The sequence below is a fragment of the Podarcis melisellensis genome, assembly GCF_964234715.1.
Source record: "Podarcis melisellensis genome assembly, chromosome: 16".
Taxonomy (NCBI): Eukaryota; Metazoa; Chordata; class Lepidosauria; order Squamata; family Lacertidae; genus Podarcis; species Podarcis melisellensis.
Genome location: NC_138533.1, coordinates 4210986 through 4228093, shown reverse-complemented (window position 1 = coordinate 4228093; position 17108 = coordinate 4210986). Strand labels below are relative to the sequence as shown.

The 17108-nt window shown below is 47.6% G+C and overlaps 1 long non-coding RNA gene across 1 annotated transcript in view; it reads right to left on the bottom strand.

Annotated features, from left to right (window-relative positions):
- LOC309358749 overlaps nucleotides 1-17108 on the bottom strand; it is a 129280-nt gene that overhangs the window by 21531 nt on the left and 90641 nt on the right. The gene's annotated exons all lie outside the window — the stretch shown is intronic.

Below are 17108 nucleotides of genomic sequence, written 5' to 3'. Positions count from 1 at the left end.
CAATATAGGTCTTTCAAGACCGGTGTTATGTGATCTCGGCAGCCGTCACCAGTCTAACTGCCGCATTCTGGATTAGTTGTAGTTTCCGGGTCACCTTCAAAGGTAGCCCCATGTAGAGTGCATTGCAGTAGTCCAAGCGGACTGTTGGTTATGGACATATGCTACATTTGTGTAGCCAGTTGCACGTTTCTCAGAGTCTAATGAGAAGTGCAAGCTCAAATTTGAGTGAAATTCCTTCTGGGCGCCAAGGAGTCCCAGGGGCCCAGCCAGGAGGTGAACCCTTCTCTATGGTTCCTCTTGGCTCTGGAAGCTAATAGTTTGGCCTGGCAGTAGTAATCTGGCTAAGTATACCCAACCACAGCTCAGAATTTGGCCAGAATATTCCTAGCCATTAAGACACCTCTTGATGTAATGTTTTCAGAGATGTTATCTTTCAGGCCAGGCTCCTCCTTGGCACAAGCAGCTGCTTTGATTTATTTTGGCTCAGCTTCATCTGGGATGTAATTGGTGTTCCTTTCAATGGGATTCGTCCCAAAATCCTTCATGCTTCTGAAGGGCCACATTTGGAGGGGAAGTCATGACAGTTACCGGCACACTCTACCTTTCAAGCCGATTTCACCCCCGAAAGAACTCTAGATTGATAAGGGTGCTGGGAATTGTAGTTCCATGAGGGGAAACTACATGCCGTTTTAGAGCAGACGCTCCTTTTCTAAACAGCCTTTTAAGCGAGTACCTTTATCCCATTCTGTTTTGGATTTGAAATGGTTTAGATAAATAGGATGCCTTTTAATTTGTCGAAGGTTGAAGTCCAAGAGATACCCTGTACATTTCTTGCCCGATCCTGATACCCAGATGGTACAAGTGCTAAAATGTTGTGTTGCTGTTGTTGAGCCTGATGATGACGACATTTTAGAAGCCATAACTTCTAGTCCTAATTCCTAATTGGAACAGGGTGGCCGTCCTTAGCCTTTCAATTACCTGAAATGAAAGGGAGTTAATTGGCTCCAAGAAGGGAATGTTCTCCACAGACTCTCCTGAAGGCAAACTGCCTGCTCCAGAACATTCCACCTTCCCACTTCAAGGCCTCAAGACATTTTCTCCAACAGCGCAATAAGGCTTTGGCCTTCCTGGTTTTCCAAAGGCCTTTGGTTCAAAGCAGCAGGAGCCCATCAACTTGAGTTCACACTTACAAAGAGACTCATGAATGCCAGGCACTTTCAGCCACAGTAGATTACACTACGCGGATTCTGTGAGGCATTTGATTCACCTCAGTCGAGGATACCTGACTCCTTAGCCTCACATTTGTAAAGCCAGGTTTAGCTATTTGTCCTGTTTGGATTTTCAGCCACCACCACTCCAGCTCACTCTGAATGATTTCCAAACCTCCTAGAAGTTGGTAAAGAAGTCTTTGGCATGAGCTGAAACAGGGCCGTCTTACATGCATCAGGCGCGTGGTGCAAACATCCCTCCGGTACGCCCCCTTTCCCAGAGTTGCTGACCTTTTTACGGTGCTTTTGGCAGCTTTGTGGGGCTGGAGGAGGCGGGCAGAGGGTGGCTCCTCCGGTGGGGAAGAGGCAGAGGTTCTGGGCATGGTGCTGCTTCAGCCAGGCGGGCGAGGGCGGTGAGCTGATACCAGGAGGCGTCGCGCCCAGCCTCTGCCTCTTCCCTGGCGCCCTCCAGAACTTGGCGCCCTGGTGCCCCGTAGCACTTGCCTCTATGGGCAAGACGCCCCTGAGCTGAATCTCAATGACAGAGGCACGATGAACATTGAACTAAGGTTCTGATCTATTCAAGGAATAGGTAAAGGTAAAGGGTAAGGTAAAGGTAAAGGTACCCCCGCCCGTACGGGCTAGTCTTGCCAGACTCTGGGGTTGTGCGCCCATCTCACTTAAGGGACCCCTTAAGTAAAGGGACCCCTGACCATTAGGTCCAGTCGTGACCAACTCTGGGGTTGTGGCGCTCATCACGCTTTACTGGCTGAGGGAGCTGGCATACAGCTTCCGGGTCATGTGGCCAGCATGACTAAGCCACTTCTGGCGAACCAGAGCAGCGCACAAAAACGCCGTTTACCTTCCCACTGGAGTTGTACCTATTTATCTACTTGCACTCCGATGTGCCTTCGAACTGCTAGGTGGGCAGGAGCAGGGACCAAGCAACGGGAGCTCACCCCGTCGCGGGGATTCGAACCACCGACCTTCTGATCGGCAAACCCTAGGTTCTGTGCTTTAACCCATAGCGCCACCCGCGTCCCTTTCAAGGGATAATATGTACCAAAAGGAAGGTGGATACTTATGCTGTGGTCATCATGGCATTTCCTGTTCCAAAGCCTTGAGAGCAGTGGTGGAGCCTGTCTCCTTGTGCCCAGGACAGGTGTGTGTTGGTGGGCCTCGGGTGGGAGGAAGGCAACGTGAGGAAGATGCGGCAGGAGAGACAGGTGCCTTCCATTCATTGTCTTCCTCAGACTGCTCCCTCCCTCCCTCCCTCTTGGCCAGTCCAGTCACAGGCCATGAGGAGAAGGAGGAACCCCAAATCCTATAAAGAGGAACACGAAGAACTTCCAAGATGAAGCTGAGCCAAAAGCAAAGCAGTTTCCTGAGCCAAGACGTCGCCTGACATGAAAGATAGCATCTTACAATTGGGTTACATGGTCTCGGAGGGTGGCCAGGGGCATTCTGGTAAAGTCTACACTTGACTGAGGTGGGGTATACTTAGCCAAATTAGTGACACCGTGCAAACTGTTGCCAGAAAAGTCCAGAGAGAAACCGTATAAAAGGCTTTTCCACCAGTGCCTTCAAACATCTCCTCTCTCCTGTCACTCGGCTTCTCCATCACTTGGTAAGTTGTCTTTCATTGAATCGCTTCTTAGAGGAGAAAAGGAAGGAACTGTTTGATTATGGAACAGAGATCTTTTTGAAATTTGGTTTGACTCGATTAGCTGTCAGGACAAGAAGCAGTTTTGGGAAGAGAAACTCAAATCTCTACATCCTAGAAGTTGTGCTACTAGGATTGTTTAGGGCTCAACAGATAATATGCACAAATTCTAACCTAGGGTTGTATTGGGGCTTTTAGAAATGAGAAACTGGGTACTTTCATGGTTGGAGGTCCAGCTGAGGTCCAGCGCTGAGGGCCTTCTGGCAGTTCCCTCATTGCGAGAAGCAAAGCTACAGGGAACCAGGCAGAGGGCCTTCTCAGTGGTGGCGCCCACCCTGTGGAACGCCCTTCCAGCAGATGTCAAAGCGATAAACAACTACCTAACATTTAGAAGACATCTGAAGGCAGCCCTGTTTAGGAAAGTTTTTAATGTGTGACATTTTTATGTATTTTTAATCTTTGTTGGAAGCCGCCCAGAGTGGCTGGGGAAACCCAGCCAGATGGGTGGGGTACAAATAATAAATTATTATTCTTCCTATTGTTATTATGGAGCCAGCTCAGGAAGAACAGATAGTCAGCAGCCGTGGTCCTGAGTGATTTTGCAAAACCTTGTCTAGTGTCCCTGTTCCCTGTCTTTCTGGAGAAAGCTCCTCTGGCCATGGTCACACCTGGGGCTCATGTAGCATCTCGACTGGATTTTTGAGGCTCACTCTACGCAGGGCTGCCTTGTTCCAGCCACACTGACTCTTTCTTGCATGAGGCAGGTCTGGCAGAGCCAGGTGCTCCCCTGAAACCCTGGAAAGGGAATCCTTCTTTCTGGTGAAGAGAGGTGGGGAACCTCTGGCCCTCCAGACATTGCCAAACTACAGCCCTCGTCTCCTCTGCTTCCTGCAGCTGCTGAGATTTGTAGTTCAGATTCAAAGCATTCCCCATTCCTGCTCTAGGGACGAGGAGGAGGAGTTTGGATATCCCGCTTTATCACTACCCAAAGGAGTCTCAAAGCGGCTCTCATTCTCCTTTCCCTTTCTCCCCCACAACAAACACTCTGTGAGGTGAGTGGGGCTGAGAGACTTCAAAGAAGTGTGACTGGCCCAAGGTGACCCAGCAGCTGCATGTGGAGGAGCGGAGATGTGAACCCGATTCACCAGATTACGAGACTACCACCCTTAACCACTACACTACACTGGACGACTCTCTGCTAGACGGTCAGATGCATTAAAAGGAGCTCCCTATCTTCTGAATGTAATGCTGGGTACAGATCTGGTTGCCTCGCTTCAAATAATGTATCGGAGAGTGGAAAAGGGCAGGGAAAATGATCAGGGGGATGGAGCTATGAAGAGAGTTTGCAGTGTTTGGGAGTTTTTAGTTTTGGGGAAAAGGGAGTAAGAGTCATGATGATAGGAGTTCATAATACCAGGCAGGGCATGAGGAAGTTGAACAGAGAAAGGTTTTTCTTCCTCTATCATAACACTACAATTCCTGGACAGCCAATGAAGCTGAAATGTTGGAAAATTTGGACAGAAAGAACTTATTCACACAGAACAGAGTCAAACTGGGCAAGTCTTTCCCACGGGAGGCAGTGAAGGACAGTGTGATGGCCTGGGATTTGGACTCAGAGGCTAAACCTGAAGAATCCCAGTCCACACAGGATTCCTGCCTCCAGAACCAGCTGAGCCAGGGCCGGGGCCTGAGCCTGAAGGGTCCTCACCTGTGCTGGATCCTCAGGTGCAGGCACCAGCTGAGTCTGCTCTGGCTCCTGAGGTGAAGCAGGACCCATTGCCTGCAGGTGCTCCACTCTCAGCCCCGTCAGGGGAAGCGGAGGTTGCCTCTGGGTCCGGTAACCCTCCAACCTCTCCTGAGCTGCAGAGGCTCAGGGCACAGAGGCGGAGGGAACTAAGTTCCCGCAGGAGGAGTGCTCACCTCCAGGCCAGGAGAGGCGAGTCACCTTGAAGGGCCATTAGAATCTTGTTCTCTATATGATCCCCAAAACTCTTTTAGGCATTTTCTCCTCTCTCAGATGTTACAGTAAAAATGGGCCTCTCTCTCTGGACTTAGGCGGGTAGATAAGAGCAAAGCTGAATGGGTGTTATTGTAACCCCAGACAGGGGGAGACTGAAAAGGAGGAGGCTAACACAAGAAACAAAGCCCCATCTTATTGCTATTAGTGTAAAGCACAGGTTTTACATGTGAACACGTGTCTATGCTTCTAAGGGGTATAAAAAGTGGGCGCACCCTTACTGGGTGTGCAGGTTGCGACCTTATCGCCCTGTACCTTTGTTCTGCATATCTTTTTATTAAAATCCTGCAAGGACGTTTTGCCGCTTTGTGTGAATCTGTGCTCCGGGGACCCAATAGCACAATGTTGGAAAAGGTCCAACAACCTGTGGACCGGGGCCGCCCTATGTCTCGGGGCAGATAAAAGCCAGTCAGCCCCAGTCCCAGGTTGCGGGAGCAACGTTGTTGGTAGCCTGTTCCTGCTCTTCTGCCAGAGTTCCTGACCTCACCCGACACCCCGCCTTGGACACAGCTACACCTTTGACGGACAGCCTCCATACCGCACCATCAGCCTTGGGCTGGACTCGGACCTCGCCTCTCGGTTAGCCCCCAGCCCAGGACCAGCACAGACAGCAACTTGGATGGCTTTCAAAGAGGATTAGAAAAATTTTAAAAAGAGGAGGAGGAGGAGAGGGCTATTGATGACTACCAGTCACCAATGTCATGCTTTCCCTACACAATTGGGGCCAGCAATGCTTCTGAACATTAGCCGCTGGAAACCACAGCAATTAAGCAACGTTAATTCAAATTCTTATTTCTTTAGGAATCCACATATTTCTGAAATTATCTATGAAAATGTCTCGTTTCAGATTTCAAAGCTTCCTCCAAGATGTCCAGTATCAGCCCCTCTCTGCTGCAGCAATTGCCACCCATGGATGGAACTGTTACTATTACTGTCATAACTCCAAGAGGAAGATACGTTATCCGGGTTTAACCTCTTCCTCTCTGAGGATTCCCTTCTGCTGCCTCCTTGGACGCTCCAGGTGACCTCATGTTCTGAAGAGAAGGCAGAGTTTCAGCATCACTCACAATATGGATCCAACTGAAAATCCTCCACATTCCCCATCCTAAAGGGAAGCTCCAAGCCGAAAACGGAGATGACAAACCTGGATATAATTTGCTTTCTTTTCAGGGCAGGAAGTCGGGAATGATGAGCATCTGGGATCCAAAGCAAAGATGGTCTCAGGTGCTCATCTTTTCTGACACCTGCAGCTGCCAATGCCTCACCTTTGCTCAGTTGCCCTTGAGTGTTCCTTTGCACATCTCCCTTCTTCCTCTGCTATCTCTCCTCCATTTATGCCCAGCAACCCTCCGTTCTCTGAATAAGGAGAGCCTCAGGATCTGCACATCTTCCAGTGAGTTCCTAACTGGGAACTTTTTAGCCATGTGGGCCGGGACAAGGGGAAAGTCTGGGGAGAACCACCCACCAGTCTTCCTTCCTTCCTTCCTTCCTTCCTTCCTTCCTTCCTTCCTTCCTTCCTTCCTTCCTTCCGCTTGACCACCTCTCTTTAGAGATATTTTGTTTTCTCACAATCTGTACCACCTCAATAGTGAATGTGCTCTATTTATTTTTCTTCTCCCGCTTAAACTGCTGACCACAGAGAAGTTTCCCTCCTTTCTTCTCCTCTATTAAAGCTTCATTGCAGCATCACAGATGCGTCTTGTCTTCTGCCTTCCTGGATATTGGTCCACCGTCACCAACCCCCCCCCAAAGCCTCACCCCAAACCCGTGTCCTGTAATGTGTGAATGACCCGTGTCCTGACCCCCCCATCAGTCATATCCCTAAAGACCAACGCCCAGGAAGTCCATTAAACTCCCCGGAAGTCCACTGTTAAAGCTTCAGTGCAGCATCACAGACGTGTCTTGTTGATGGGAGTGGATTTGGGGGCAGCAGCGAGCTTGACAGGTGGGCTCCCTGTGTCTGTTCTGCACCTGAGCAGCAGCCTCAATGCGCAATGTGGCCTCTCTTGCAACCTTCTTCTGGGATCTGCAGTCACCTTGGCAGTTCTCTAAGACATTGAGCACTTCTGGGGGCAAAGACATCACTTTGCCAGGACCCAGCTGCTTCAAAACCCACCCGAGGACCAGGACACGTCCCAGGCAGGAGCACCTCTGACTTTTTGGCCCCTGAGATCACAACCTCTATCCAGGTTTAACACATCACTTTTCAGACTGGGGCCCTTCTTTTAGGATAAGTATTTTGGACTCTTTACAGTAGGGTTTGTAAAGTCAGGGATAGGATTTTTTCTCAAAACATGAGTAGCCCTTGTAGTATTCCAGAAGTGAATCCTTAGCCACAAGGAACAGAAATCAACCCAGAGGCCGATGGTCCAGCCAAGATCACCAAAACACAAGAAACTTCTGTATGTATTACTTCTTCTTTTTTGATAATAATTGTCAATTTGTTGTGGTGCAGAATCATAGAATTGTAGAATCATAGAATTGTAGAGTTGGAATTACCCAAAGGTAATTCCTTTTTTTAAAAATAAAATTTTTATTGGGTTTTCACATTTTATATAGACATACACACACATAGAAAGACAAAGACAAAACATGTATAATTTCATATCCTTACTTTCTTTACCTTCTTTCCTTGACTTCCCCCCACCCCCCCTTCCTATATCCCAATTTCATTAATTAACTCAGCAAGTTCTTTTCCCTCATCCTTAAAATATTATTATTATTTTTAAGCTTAACTCTTTTTACTAGGCCAAATTTTGCTTATCCAATTTTCTTATATACATTAAATCCTTTTTCTAAGGTCGACCTAAATTCTCTTCCACGAATTTCTCCCTTTTTATATTAAACCAAAGGTCATAACGACCAAATACAAAAGTCATAAATTTTTACAATTCTGCTCTCCCCCTCCCTCTCTCCCCCGGTTTCTGTCCCTTCCCAAACCAATGTCCTCAAAAAACAGTTCCTAGCCCGGATTCCTCACATCCGAGGCCCTCAAGTCTCTGTTAGCCTCTCTCCGTCGGTTTTGTTGGTAGTCCTTTTTGTTGGCCCTCAAGTCTCGAAGGAGTTCTATCACAAGCACCTCATATTTTCTTCCCTCCAAATCAATTAGAAACAGTTGCTGCCAAGGATCAGCTGGTCTCCCATGCTCAAACTTGAAGAAGAAGTCCCAGTCATATTTATTTGTTCCTTTAAATCCCAGTATTCCAGATACTCCAGGGGCTTCTTCCTTTATCTTTCTCTCCTTTCGCAGATTTGTAATCCAATGATCTTCTTCTTTGTTTCCTGACAATATAGGCTTCTGATTGATATTTTCCACCTGAACTTCCTCTCCTCCTTCTTCTTTTTCCCCCAATTCCAAAGTTGTCTCTTCTGGTTCAGCTGCAGGTTTTTTCCCCAATCCAGTCCTTTGTGCCTTCAGCAGAGTTGCTTATTTTAGAGTTCAAGGTCGTAGGTTTTTTGTTCATAGCCATGCTCTGCTCTTGTAGAATTCCCACGAGAAAAAACATTCTTTCTATCTCTGCCAGTAATTTTCCCTCTGCAGCCATTGTAATGTCTCTAGTTCCCTCCAGGGGGATTCCAACTCCAATAGTTCTTTTCCAACAATCCGTTACTTTGTTATTAACAATCACTTTGTTTCCAACCAATTCAATTCAAATGTAACACCTTTAATCCAGAGAGATATTAAATAGCACAGTTCTAAACTTTGACCGCCCGTTTGACAGCTCCTTTGACAGCTGTCAAACTCTTTATTCTTTTTCCTCGGGCTCACACAGGACGCTCCCGGGTCCAGGGGGGGGGGGCGTTACACAAAAGCTCCTAAAATTCCTCTCTTCCTCTCCAGCACAAAAACTTCTTTTGTCAAATTCATGGAAGTAATCTTTTGTCCAGCTCCAAAAGCACAATAGTCTCTCCACCTTAGTGCTCCGTTCCTTGCTTTAGATCTTTTTGTAGGTGGGGGGGGGGTGCGGACTTCCCTTTAACACATCCCCCGGTCGTACCCAATTCAAAGGTAAAATTTTAAAGTCCAAATTCCGTTCTACTCACGGGTTATTTGTTTCAGTCCAAATTTTGGGAAGAAAGACAGCGCTCTCCGGCCATGGCTCGCGGCTTCACTCCACTGAAGTAGCGGTCTACTCACAGCACCACGCCACTCTCCGTACCCTCTCCGTAGCCTTTAAAAAGGCTCTTCGTGGGTTGGGGAGGGCGCTTAAGGTGCCCACCGAGTCACCAAGTCCGCAGGCTTCTGCGCCTGCGGTTTCTGAGGGTCCCCGCGTCGCCGGCGCGGCAAGACCTGTCCTCAGCAGAGCCGATTCCCTCCGGAGCTCGGAGGAAATCCACCATTAGCCGTTCGCGCTGTCCCGGAAGTCCTCACCCAAAGGTAATTCCAGTCCAACCCCGGAAAAGCCATCCAGCCTCTGCTTAAAAATCTCCAATGAAGCAGAGTCCACAAACTTCTGAGGGCGTTGGGTCCACTGTCGAAAACCTCTTACATTGGGAAGTAGAACTGGGCCCGAAAACCTGTAAAAAATGGAGTTGACGAACCAGGGTGTAGTATCCTGGGTTGTGGCATGGGAATCATAAGACCTACTCCAACGTTGGCACTGGACATCTTGGAGGAAAGTTGGGGAATCTGAAATAAATCATTTTCAAGACATATGTTCACAAATACGTGGAAATAGAGGGAAATTAGTCATTAGCCTTCAGATTGCCAAACAGATGAAAATGCATTTGACTGTTGGGCATTATTTTAAGCAAGGACAGGTAGTAACTTAAAAGTATTATTATTATTATTATTGGTATAAAAATCCCTGAGGCCAGCTCTCTGCTTGTTCTCCTTCTCTCCCTGTCTGTGCTGAAATCCAGCGTTCTTCTCAGGCTGGGCTGGCAAGAAACTTCCTCTTCCTTTAGACCAGTGTTTCCCAACCTTGGGCCTCCAGCTGTTTTTGGACTACAATTCCCATCTTCCTTGACCACTGGACTTGCTAGCGAGGGATGATGGGAGTTGTAGTCCAAAAACAGCTGGAGGCCCAAGGTTGGGGAACACTGCTTTAGACCATCAAGAAGAGCCTTGACCCAACAGATGGGAGGGGAGGCATTGGCTAAAGTGCCAGCTCCACTTTTCAAAAGCCCTCTTAGAAGTGAAATTTATGTCTGAGCCCAAAACACTGCCAGCGGCACAGGGAAATATATGTAAACCTTTGAAGGCCTCTTCCCAAATCTGATTTCTATGTGGAACTAAGTAAGAAGGCATGCTGAAAAGAAAAGCCCCCAATAAATATCTGCCCCATAGTCTATCATTTTATTTTAAAAAAATATTTAGGGGTACCCTCATTCAGTCTGAGACTCTGGAAACACCGTGACAGGAAATGAGGCCGCCTGTCAGCCTCCTCCTTCCCTCAAGGCACCGCTTTGCTTTCTTTTAACTCGGGTTCACCTTGGGTAATGTTCTTCGCGTTCCTTTTAACGGAATTTGGGGCATTTTCATGACTCAACCCTCCTTATGACCTATGGCTTTGCACCTCCTTGGCACAAGCAGCTGCTTTGATTTATTTTGGCTCAGCTTCATCTGGGATGTAATTGGTGTTCCTTTCAATGGGATTCGTCCCAGAATCCTTCATGCTTCTGAAGGGCCACATTTGGAGGGGAAGTCATGACAGTTACCGGCACACTCTACCTTTCAAGCCGATTTCACCCCCGAAAGAACTCTAGACTGATAAGGGTGCTGGGAATTGTAGTCCCATGAGGGGAAACTACATGCCGTTTTAGAGCAGACGCTCCTTTTCTAAACAGCCTTTTAAGCGAGTACCTTTATCCCATTCTGTTTTGGATTTGAAATGGTTTTGATAAATAGGATGCCTTTTAATTTGTCGAAGGTTGAAGTCCAACAGATACCCTGTACATACCTTGCCCAATCCTGTTACCCAGATGGTACAAGTGCTAAAATGTTGTGTTGCTGTTGTTGGGCCTGATGATGACGACATTTTAGAAGCCATAACTTCTAGTCCTAATTCCTAGTTGCAACAGGGTGGCCGTCCTTAGCCTTTTAATTACGTGAAATGAAGGGAGTTAATTGGCTCCAAGTAGGGAATGTTCTCCATCGACTCTCCTGAAGGCAAACTGCCTGCTCCAGAACATTCCACCTTCGCACTTCAAGGCCTCAAGACATTTTCTCCAACAGCGCAATAAGGGTTTGGCCTTCCTGGTTTTCCAAAGGCCTTTGGTTCAAAGCAGCAGGAGCCCATCAACTTGAGTTCACACTTACAAAGACACTCATGAATGCCAGGCACTTCCAGCCACAGTAGATTACAGTAAGCGGATTCTGCGAGGCATTTGATTCACCTCAGTCGAGGATACCTGACTCCTCAGCCTCACATTTGTAAAGCCAGGTTTAGCTATTTGTCCTGTTTGGATTTTCTGCCACTACCGCTCCAGCTCACTCTGAATGCTTTCCAAACCTCCTAGAAGTTGGTAAAGAAGTCTTTGGCATGAGCTGAAACAGGGCCGTCTTACGTACCGTATTTTTCGCTCTATAACACGCACCAGACCATAACACGCACGTAGTTTTTAGAGGAGGAAAACAAGAAAAAAAATATTCTAAACAAAATAGTGGATATATGATTTTTGTGGTTCATGCTGTGGCCACAGACATGTGATGTGACAGTGAGTTTGGAGTAGCCCAATGCAAAAATCCTGAGGATCCATGTGGATCCATGCTTTGTAACCACGGAGGAGGGAAGGAAGGGGAACCATGGATCCTCTGCTCACGACTGCAGCAGATCCCCCCCCTGCCACCCGCAGGCATTTGCTCCATAACACGCACTGACATTTCCCCTTACTTTCTAGGAGGAAAAAAGTGTTATGGTGCAAAAAATACGGTATATCTGGCAAGTGGTGCAAAGATCCCTCCGGCACGCTGCCCTTTCTCAGAGTTGCCAACCTTTTTACGGTGCTTCTGGCAGCTTTGTGGGGCTGGAGGAGGCGGGCAGAGGCTGGAGGGTGGCTCCTCCGGTGGGGAAGAGGCAGAGGTTCTGGGCATGGCACTGCTTCAGCGAGGCGGGCAAGGGCGGTGAGCTGATGCCTGGAGGTGCCGTGCCCAGCCTCTGCCTCTACCCTGGCATGCTCCAGAACTTGCCTCTATGGGCAAGACGCCCCTGAGCTGAACCTCAATGACAGAGGCACGATGAACGTTGAACTAAGATTCTGATCTATTTAAGGGATAGGTAAAGGTAGAAGACCCTTGACCATTAGGTCCAGTCATGGCCGACTCTGGAGTTGTGGTGCTCATCTTGCTTTATTGGCCGAGGGAGCCAGCGTACAGCTTCCAGGTCATGTGGCCAGCAGGACTAAGCCACTTCTGGCAAACCAGAGCAGCGCACGGAAATGCCGTTTACCTTCCCGCCGGAGCGGTACCTATTTATCTACTTGCACTTTGACGTGCTTCCGAACTGCTAGGTGGGCAGGAGCAGGGACCGAGCAACGGGAGCTCACCCCGTCGCGGGGATTCGAACCGCTGACCTTCTGTTTTTTTTAAAAAATAATATTTATTACTTTTAAACACTACAAAAAAGGAAATAAAAAAGAAGAGGGAAAAAAACAATACAGTACAATGTATAAACATTACACAACACAACATTAACACAATAAACTAAACCAAACAAAGCAAAAACAATTTAAAACACACATCATACCATTTCAATATCTTATCTTTCATTCACTTTCATTCATTAACATATTTTAACCTTATTTTCCCTTTAATACTCTAATAATCTATTTGTGCTTAATTCCTTATAACATTTCTACTAAAGCCATATAACTTCATTCCAACATTTTTCTAACACTCATTAATTTTACAATATTTCTATAAATAGTCTTTAAACTTTTTCCAATCTTCTTCCACCGTCTCTTCTCCCTGGTCTCGGATTCTGCCAGTCATTTCCGCCAATTCCATATAGTCCACCAACCTGGTAATCTTCTGTCCGATGCTCTTAACTCTTTTCCAAGTCCCTTCTGCAAGTCTTCTTTGTAATTATACATGCACTTTACTTTGTCTTCTACTGATCTTATTTTTATTTTCCTTCCTTTGAGGCTATAGAGTAGATCTCGGGGAAACTCCCACCTAGAGATTATTTTATTCCTTCTCAACAAGGCAACCAAATCTCCTTAGTTAAACCTAAGATCCAAAAGATATTCCGGGATGTCTTTTTATCTTGACTGTTGTTCTTCTAGGTTCTTCTGGTAGTTCCAACAGTCTCTTATTTTGTTCTTCTCTTTTCCCCCTCCTCTTCCAAGTCTGAAGGCCCTCACAATTTTAATCTCTTCTTGACCCAAGTCCAGGTCCCCAAAATCAGCAAATTCCTGTGTGAGGAAATCTATCAAACTTTCCTTCTCCAGTTCAGGTAGGGCTCTGATCCTCAAAATCTGATTTTCTTTAAATTCAATCATAGAAGGCATCAACTTATGGTCATCAAGTTGCATCTGTAAGGCTGGGACTCTCTCTCTCTCCAATTGTGTCACTTTAGGTTCAACGGCAACAACTTTCTCCCTAGCCTTCTCCGCAGTTTGCCATCTCAAAGTAGAGTCCTGCATCAATTTCTGAATAGTTTCTGTATTGATGTTCACTTTTTGTCCCAAATTATCGATTTTGGTAGTTACCACATCCACCTTCTTGTTAAGCTGTTCCAGTAAGTCATTTATCTTACTTAATGCAACCGCTAAGGCCTCTTCTGTCGACATTCTTAACCGATTCAAGGTCAGTCCCAGAATCTCACAGCTTTTTATCTTGCAGCTGGAAATTCCCCCAGCTCAGCTCTTGTAACAGTTTCAAAGACTTCCTCTAGAGGGAAACAGTTTCTATTTGTATTAGTCCTTTTAAACACAGTTCAAACAATAAAGTTAGTTTCAAATTTCAGTTACTTTTACTCCTTTTTAAACGGAGACAGTGGAAACAATGTATTTCTCTTATTTGACTAGCTGTCAGTGAACGCTCTAATCACAGTCAATGAGCATTCCAAAACACGTCAGTCCTGCTGGCAGCCCGTTTCCAGGATCGGAGCGGTGGTATTTTAACTCTGGTCGCTCTCTCCTGCAGGTATACTCAGTCCAAAACTTTCCCCCCTCTTCTCCTGCCACCAAGGGGGGTTTAGTCCTTTACAATAGGCTTTCTGTGATGGCCTGGGAATCCAATTCAGAGGCTGAACCGGAGGAATCCCAGCCTGCACAGGAGTCCCCGCCTCCAGGGCCAGCTGAACTGGGGTAAAGCCTTGATTCTGAAGTGCCTGCACCTGTGCCGGATCCTCAGGAGCAGGCACCAGGTGAATCCACTCTGGCTCCAGAGGTGGTTGAGGACTCAGTGCCTACAGGTGAGTCTCCCCCTGGGCCCAGTAACCCTTCAGCCTCTCCTGAACTGCAGAGGCTCAGGGCAGAGAGGCGAAGGGAACTGGTTTCTCCCAGGAGGAGTGCTCGCCTTAAGGCCAGGAGAGGCGGGTCTCCTGGGGGCCGGGACCGCCCCTGGCCTCAGAGAAGATAAAGGCCAGTCAGCCCGGTCCCAGGTTGCAGGAGCAACGTCGTTGAAGAGCTGTTTCGACCAGCATCCAGTCCTGTTCCCCCAGAGTTCCTGTCCTTGCCCGGCTTCTCGCTGTGGACCCCGCTTCACCCAAGGAGGACCGTCTGCCGACCCTCAACTCAGGTCCTGGACTTTGCCCCACGGTAACCTCCCCCCTGGACCAGCACACTTTCCAAGACTTCAGCTTGCATCCTCATTGCTTCAGTCTATTTACAAAAGGGGAAGGTGGACTTCCTGTTTTGGACCTCCCCGTTTCGACACCAAATTAAGACGTTTAAAAATCCAATTCTCCACTCTACTCACGGGTAGTTGCTTTAAGATCAAATTGTCCACAGGAAAAAGTCAGCGCTCTCCGGCAACAGCCATGCGGCTTCGCTCCGTGGAAGAAGCAGTCAATTCGAAGCACTGCGCCACTCACCCCACGTCGCTCTGGATCCCCGAAACCGGGTTTCCCCGCGAGTAGGAGAGGCGCAAAAGGTGCCAGCCGAATCCCATGTTCACAGGTTTCACCCGCCTGTGATTTTTAGTGGGTCTCCGCCTTCGCCGTGGTGGCCAGACCCGGATTTCCACGAGGCAAATTCCTCCCGATCAGAGAAATTCCGCCATTACCGGAGGCGCCAACCCGGAGGCGCCAACCTTCTGATTGGCAAGCCCTAGGCTCTGTGCTTTAACCCACAGTGCCACCCGCGTCCCATTCAAGGGATAATATGTACCAAAAGGAAGGTGGATACTTATGCTGTGGCCATCATGGCATTTCCTGTTCCAAAGCCTTGAGAGCAGTGGTGGAGCGTGTCTCCTTGTGCCCAGGACAGGTGATTGTCGGTGGGCCTCGGGTGGGAGGAAGGCAACGTGAGGAAGGTGCGGCAGGAGAGGCAGGTGCCTTCCATTCATTGTCCTCCTCAGACTGCTCCCTCCCTCCCTCCCTCTTGGCCAGTCCAGTCACAGCCCATGAGGAGAAGGAGGAACCCCAAATCCCATAAAGAGGAACACAAAGATCTTCCAAGATGAAGCTGAGCCAAAACAAAGCAAAGCAGTTTCCTGAGCCAAGACGTCGCCTGACATGAAAGATTACATCTTATAACATAGTAAGATAGGGTTACATGGTCTGGGAGGGAGGCCAGGGGCATTCTGGTAAAGTCTACACTTGACTGAGGTGGGGTATACTTAGCCAAATTAGTGGCGCCATTCCAAACTGTTTCCTTAAAAGTCCAGAGAGAAACTGTATAAAAGGCTTTTCCACCAGTGCCTTGAAACATCTCCTTTCTCCTGTCACTCGGCTTCTCCATCACTTGGTAAGTTGTCTTTAACTGAATTTCTTCTTAGAGGAGAGAAGGAAGGAACTGTTTGATTATGGAACAAAATAATTTTGAAATTTGGTTGGACTCAATTAGCTGTCAATTGAGAGACAAGAAGCAGTTTTGGGAAGAAGAACTCAAATCTCCACATCCAAGGAGTTGTGCTACTGGGATTGTTTAGGGCTCAACAGAAAATTTTAACCTAGAGTTGTATTGGGGCTTTTAGAAATGCGAAACTGGGTACTTTCATGGTTGGAGGTCCAGTTAGGAAAAGAAGATAGCAGCCATGGTCCTGAGTGGTTTTGCAAAACCTTGCCTAGTGTCCCTGTTCCCTGTCTTTCTGGAGAAAGCTGCTCTGGCTAGATGGTCAGGTGCATTAAAAGGAGCTCCCTGTCTTCTGAATGTAATGCTGGGTACAGATCGGGTCGCCTGACCTCAAAAAATATATTGGAGCATGGAAACGGGCAGCCCTAATGATCAAGGGATTGCAGAATGTTTGCAGTTTTGGGAACTTTTTAGTTGAGAAGAACAGTGAAGATGGGTCAAAATGGCGGGGAGGGCAGGTAGAATCTTTCAGCATTTCCGATTTCTGAAATTATCTATGAAAATGTCTCATTTCAGATTTCAAAGCTTCCTCCAAGATGTTCAGTATCAGCCCCTTTCTTCTGCAGCAATTGGCACCCATGGATGGAACTATTACTATTAGTGTTCATGTTACTATTACTGTTACTGTCATAACTCCAAGAGGAAGATACGTTATCCGGGATTAACCTCTTCCTCTCTGAGGATTCCCTTCTGGTGCCTCCTTGGACGCTCCAGGTGACCTCATGTTCTGAAGAGAAGGCAGAGTTTCAGCGTCACTCACAATACGGACCCAACTGAGAATCCTCCACATTCCCCATCCTAAAGGGAAGCTCCAAGCGGAAAACGGAGATGACAAACCTGGATATGGTTTGCTTTCTTTTCAGGGCAGGAAGTCGGGAATGATGAGCATCTGGGATCCAAAGCAAAGATGGTCTCAGGTGCTCATCTTTTCTGACACCTGCAGCTGCCAATGCCTCACCTTTCCTCAGTTGCCCTTGGCTGTTCCTTTGCACATCTCCCTTCTTCCTCTGTTGTCTCTCCTCCATTTATGCCCAGCAACCCTCCGTTCTCTGAATAAGGAGAGCCTCAGGATCTGCACATCTTCCAGTGAGTTCCTAACTGGGAACTTTTTAGCCACCTGGGCCAGGACAAAAGGCAAGTCTGGGGAGAACCACCCACCAGTCTTTCTTCCTTCCTTCCTTCCTTCCTTCCTTCCTTCCTTCCTTCCTTCCTTCCTTCCTTCCTTCCTTCCTTCCTTGTGCTTGACTACCTCTCTTTA